The sequence below is a fragment of the Natrix helvetica genome (assembly GCF_964273705.1).
Source record: "Natrix helvetica genome assembly, chromosome: Z".
NCBI classification, from domain to species: domain Eukaryota; kingdom Metazoa; phylum Chordata; class Lepidosauria; order Squamata; family Natricidae; genus Natrix; species Natrix helvetica.
The window spans coordinates 96,785,197-96,791,196 of NC_138554.1; positions in this window are offsets into that span (position 1 = coordinate 96,785,197).

Sequence of the window (6,000 nt, forward strand, 5' to 3'; positions counted from 1 at the left end):
TACTTTAGGAAATATTAAAAAGGCAGAATATCCTGTTTTCCTGGATGAGAAAAAGAGAAACATGTTTTAAAGACAAAGAAGCTCCCTGCAGCTCCATCCCCCCTACCCCGCTTCAGCTCCAGGGTGATGGGATTAAGACATGGCCCTCACAACATGATAGGATTAGCCCTCTACCCATCTAGCAATAGAACTCACCACATGGCACCTGGGGAGATTACATCAAGATTCAACCAGGCCTGGGACACAAACAGCCTACAAAGTTAGCTAAGACCCCCACCCCCTGGGAGTCTGACCACCAAACAGAATATATTTCTTACACGGGAACAGGAAGCTTCAAGGCGGGGCCCAAGAGAAGGTATAAAACATAGGCTCTCTCAGCATCTCTTCCCCTTTTCTTTAAGGCATGTGATCTCCATTTTCCCCAGGACCTAGAACCATGTTTCCAGTGGAAACATCTCCCCACTTGGAACTGAACCCAGATGGACATTTCTTCCAACACTTCCATTAATTATACCTGTTAGGAAAGTAATTTGAGACTTGTTTATTTAATAATCAGATGATAACACATTATGTTTTATGCATACTTTTTATAAATACTATTATATTACCTATTTTCTTCATTAATAAGAAATTAATTCCAAAAGGAAACACCAGAAATATATCATTCTGTTTTACTATTTCCTTTTTTAATAATAAGAATCAAATTTTGTTAGATATATGCATGTCTCTTCGTTGTCTGTTAATTTGTGTATTATTTTACTCAGTGGTGGGATTCAAATTTTTTTTACTACTGGTTCTGTGGGTATGGCTTGGTGGGCATGACAGGGGAAGGATACTGTACAATCTCCATTCCTAACCCAATCCAGAGGAAGGATACTGTAAAATCTTCATACTCTCCCCACTCAAGGGGAAGGTTACTGCAAAAACCCCATTTCTCGCGATCAGCTGGGATTTGGGAGGCAGAGAATAGATGGGGCAGGGGCAGTCAGAGGTGGTACTTACCGGTTCTCTGAACTACTCAAATGGTCCGCTACAGGTTCTCCAGAACTGGTTAGAACCTGCTGAACACCACCTCTGATTTTACTCCAGGATTATGGGATATAGGGAGTAAAAACAACAAAACTTATTGCATTGATGTTTTCTGGAAATTCAGAAGAGAGGGATACCCAGTAATTATATTTTTTCTGTTCCTAACTGGCTAATTGATGCTACAGTTATTAAAACTTGTTTCAATTCTGAGGAACTGGTCTATCCAATGTTGCATTTATGCTTAGATAAAGTAAAAATAAACTACTATTATTAGAAAGTCTTGTATGTGATAATCATTGTGTGTGAACAAACAAACTGAATCAGAAAAATTGATATATAAGCTATAACATTGGTAAACATGTGACATACAGACAGAGACATTGAAAGTCATATGTATGTTAATAAAAACAAAATTACATTATGAATTAAAAACACTATTTATAAAAATACTTTAAAAGAATATACACAATATTTATTAAAGCCAAAAATAAACATTCACCTAAAAAAGAATCCTAGGTCAGCAAACTTTATTATATGAGTGTTTATATTAAACTAAAGTATGTTAGTAAACTTTAAAATTTTGCATTTTTTATTTTGTTTTTCTAAAAATATACTAATATCTAATGTACTGTTCTAGCATAAATTTAAAACTATAAATACATAATCTAAGAGAATTACATAATATTGGAAGCAAGCAAAAGATTGAATATTCATTGATCAGTTGTTGGCATTCTTCCTAGTGGTTGTTTTAGAATGCAAAACATTTGTTTGAATTTTGCTTTCCTTTGCCTGGTAGTATGTTTGACTGGCAGAAAAAAAATACTGTAAGTGCGTCCTTCCCAACAAACAACCAAATTAGAAAAGAGAAGACATTTATTACAATACTAGGTTACTTTTGATCCCTGAAATTTTATTTTTTTAATTAGACAAATTAAAGGAAATAATGTTCATCAATGGTTTTTCAACATATTAACTTGAACAACATTAAAGTTAAGTATATAGTCAAATTATACTCTAGTTGAGGGCTTATCAAAAGCATATGGCTCTGAGATATCATAAAACTTTATTGGGTGGATGCCTTTATTATAATCCAAGCAGTGAATGTTTATATTCTTGAACAAGTTGAATACCAAGATCCTTTTACTAGAAAGCATTTTTGTTGTCTAAATTTAGATGTATCAAGGCACTGAGTTCGTAGGGTAGAGTATTAAAACAGGAAATTTGCCAGCCAAGCAAAATGGGATACATAAGTTGGATAGAATCAAATAAAGATGAAAAGAAATGAAAAGCAAATTGAGTGTTATGAAGATGTAGCTATATGGTATGTTGCAGATTATCTGATTGCAGGCCATTTACTGATGACACTAAACAAGTATTGCATTAAATTTCAGCTGAGCTTGTCTGCCAGAAATTTAAATGTCTGAGATGTATCAATAACTCCATAAAACATCTCTCTGAAATGTCTTCATTACTGTCTGAAACAAAGGGGTTAATATGCTTTTGTTCAAACTAGTATGCTATTTTTAAACAAAATATTTAACAGGCATATGCAATGCTTATTCATTGCACAAAGATAAGGCTGTTCAACATTTCATCTGCAAATAATGAGTGCTCTAGTCTACAAATATAAAGATGTGAGAAAATGTGTATCACAAGTATTCATTTTTATATATAATTTTATTAAACTTATTAAAATATAAACCCCAGGGTGACACTGTACCACAAGTATTCCCGATGGTTTCCCATCTGCTACTTGAGATAGATTATCTTGAAAAGGTTCCCTAAGATCATGATGACATAGAATTCATATGACAATCCAGAGTTACTTCCATTCTATTGAAAAGGGAAACTGAACAAGTAAAACTAAAAATCATTGTCTGCAATTCACTCATAAATCTGTTTTTTTTTTAAAAAAAATACCTTTCCTTTTTTGTGTGTGTGCCTGCTTTCAATTCCAAGGGGAAAAAATCTTCCTTCTGCTGGACAGTGACTTCTTTTTGATGAGATTTAAGACTTCTGTTTTTGCAAAAATAACACAACAGCAGGAGCAGACTTGCAGAGAAGCTTCTCTGACGGAATAATTCATTAAAAAAAGAAATCAAAACAAATGCATGTACTCCATGAACCATGACTAAGTCAGATATAAAAAATATCTATAGATCCCTTACATCCTGGAGATAAATTGTTTCAACTTCTACCCTCAAAATGACAGTATAGGGCACTGCACACCAGAATAATTAGACACAAGGACAGTTTTTTCCCCCAAATGCCATCACTCTGCTAAACAACTAATTCCCACAACACTATCAAACTATTTACTAAGATGGTATTACTATTATTCTTCTCATCCTTCCTATTACCTATCTCTTCCCACTTATGCCTATAACCATTTTGCTTGTATCTTTACAATTTATATTGTTTTATTTGTTTCCTAGTACAATTTGATTGCTTATTAGTAACCTATGAATATCACTAAGTGTTGTATCATATGATTCTTGATGAATGTATCTTATTTTTCTTTATGTATACTGAGAGGATATGCACCAAAGACAAATTCCTTTGTGTCCGATCACACTTGTTCAATAAGGAATTCTATTCTATTCCATTCTATTCTATTCTAAAAGAGTTAGTTTTAAAAGTATGATATATTTCCATCTAATAATCCATTTATTTGGCTGCTAAAACAAAGCTAAGAGAGCTACATTTACCAATTCCTTGCCTGCCTTTTCTTCCACCTTCCCTGAATGAGAATAATGAAGAATAGTAGCTGTTTCAGTCAAGTCTACTGTAAAACTACCAAATGTTCCACTACCAAAGTAACAGCCCAATCTCCCACAAGAAAAGCTACATAAAAACCCTATTTAAAAGAGCAAAAACTACACCTCACCAATCCTGAACATCAGAAAAAGCAAACAGACCATTCACATCTTCCAACAAAATAGATATCCAACATCATCAAAAGGTTCCTGGTCACTCAACCCAGAAGCTCCTGATCATTCAACCACAAAAGTTCCTGATCAATCAACATTTCCTGATATAACACAATAAGGTTAGGATAATACTGCCATACATAAAAAATATCTCAGAACCACCAACATACTATTACAATAATATAACATCACAGTAGCACACAAATCAACTAAAGTCCTACAAAACTAAGTAAACCTAAAGACCCAGCAGCACCAAAAGAAAAAACAGAAGTCATCTACAACATACAGTGTAAGGATTGTAACAGCTACTATGTAGGACAAACAGGCAGAAGACTTGTAGAGCACATGCAGGAACACCATCTAGCAGTTAGAAGACATGAAGCAAACTACTTAATTTCACAACACATGGACAGACAGCCATAGTTTTAACTGAGAAACTGTGAGTGTCCTAGATCAAGCCAAGTCCAAAAATGCTTGAGAATTCCTGGAAGTCTGGCACTCAAAAAATAAGCCATTTACAGGCATATAGAGATAAACAGTATCTGGATACCATTCAAACAGAGACAAAAAGTCACTTTGTCACCAGCAGTCAGCACCCAGATCAGCAGAGAGTAACACCAATATTAACATTAAATCAATAAACAATACCCCAATCAAAGAACTGCCATCTTTGCCAAACAAGCTAACAGTGAACAACAGCTCAATCAAGAAACCACCAAGATCACACCCAACAGGACAAGCCACTCATATATAATATGAGACTACAGTGTTCCCACCAAAAATAAGATCCAACCCAAAAACAAGCCCTAGCCTGATTTTTTGGGGTGGGCCCAGATGTGGTATTCAGCCAGTTCTGACAGGTTCTAGAGAACCAGTAGCAGAAATTTTGAATAGTTTGGAGAACCAGCAAACTAGCTGGCCCTGCTCTCGCTGCCTCCCAGCCTCCCAGCTAATCTTCTTTTGTTGCCCTGAACAGAATGGAGCTGGAAAACAGGTTAGTGGTATGGGGAGGGAATGGGGATTTTGCAGTATCCTTTCCCTGCCATGCCCTCAAAGCCACGTGTGCAAAGCCACACCCACAGAACTGGTAGTAAAAATTTTTGACTCCCACCACTGGATGGGCCTAATATAAGCCCTATCCCAAAAATAAGCCCAGGGGAATGAGCATGAACAACATGACAGGCAGCAAGCACATGGGGGCTGATGGTGTCCGGCCAAAGCCGCATTTCATCAGCCCTTTGGCATAGAGCATAGAGGCAGAGGCAGTGGGGGGGAAGAAGACAGGTGATCTGGATGTGCTGTGTGCTGACTCACAGGAGGCTCATGGAAGCTTGTGGGGCAGCACTGGCAGCAGGCGGAGGTAGAGGCATGGGAGATGGGGGAGGCAGGCGATCCTGATGTCCCATGTGGATGGTTGTTGTGTAAGGCCGGAGGCAATCTGAAAGACAGTGGGACGGAGTGGGTGGGTAGGGATTGCCTCTGCCTCCCATGTGGCTCTGCTGCATACTTTTCACCCAGAGGGATACAAAGCTTTGTGTGCTTTCAAAGGGGATGCTTTGAAATGGACCTAATCACTCTGTCTGGGGTGGGGGCAGGAATGTAGATTTTAGGAAATTTTGTTTTTCTGTTTTTTGTTTTTCTTTTTAATCCCTGCAGCTCCAACCTTTTGGGATAGTTGTGGCTGAAGGTGCTTTGTTTATGAGTAGATTGGCACTGGTTTTTTTTTAAAATGGATACAAAATCTCCATTCCAAAAAACCAGTCTCTGCAAGCTTCTGCTTGAAGCTGTTTTCCTATAGCAGTAAAACTGGTGTTGCTTTCTGCCTTTGTTAAGATTTTTTCTCCTTTAGGGGAAATACAATATTCTGCTTTTTAATATCCCCAAAGATATTTCATTCTCTAGGAAAGGGAGGCTTCCACAGATGTTACATTACGGCATGTTAGATGCACTCATTGTAGATGCTTTTATAGAGTACATGAGTTTTAGGAGCTATCCAGGTCCTACTGCTCAGTATTATCTCTCTTTCTGGTAGTCTATATCA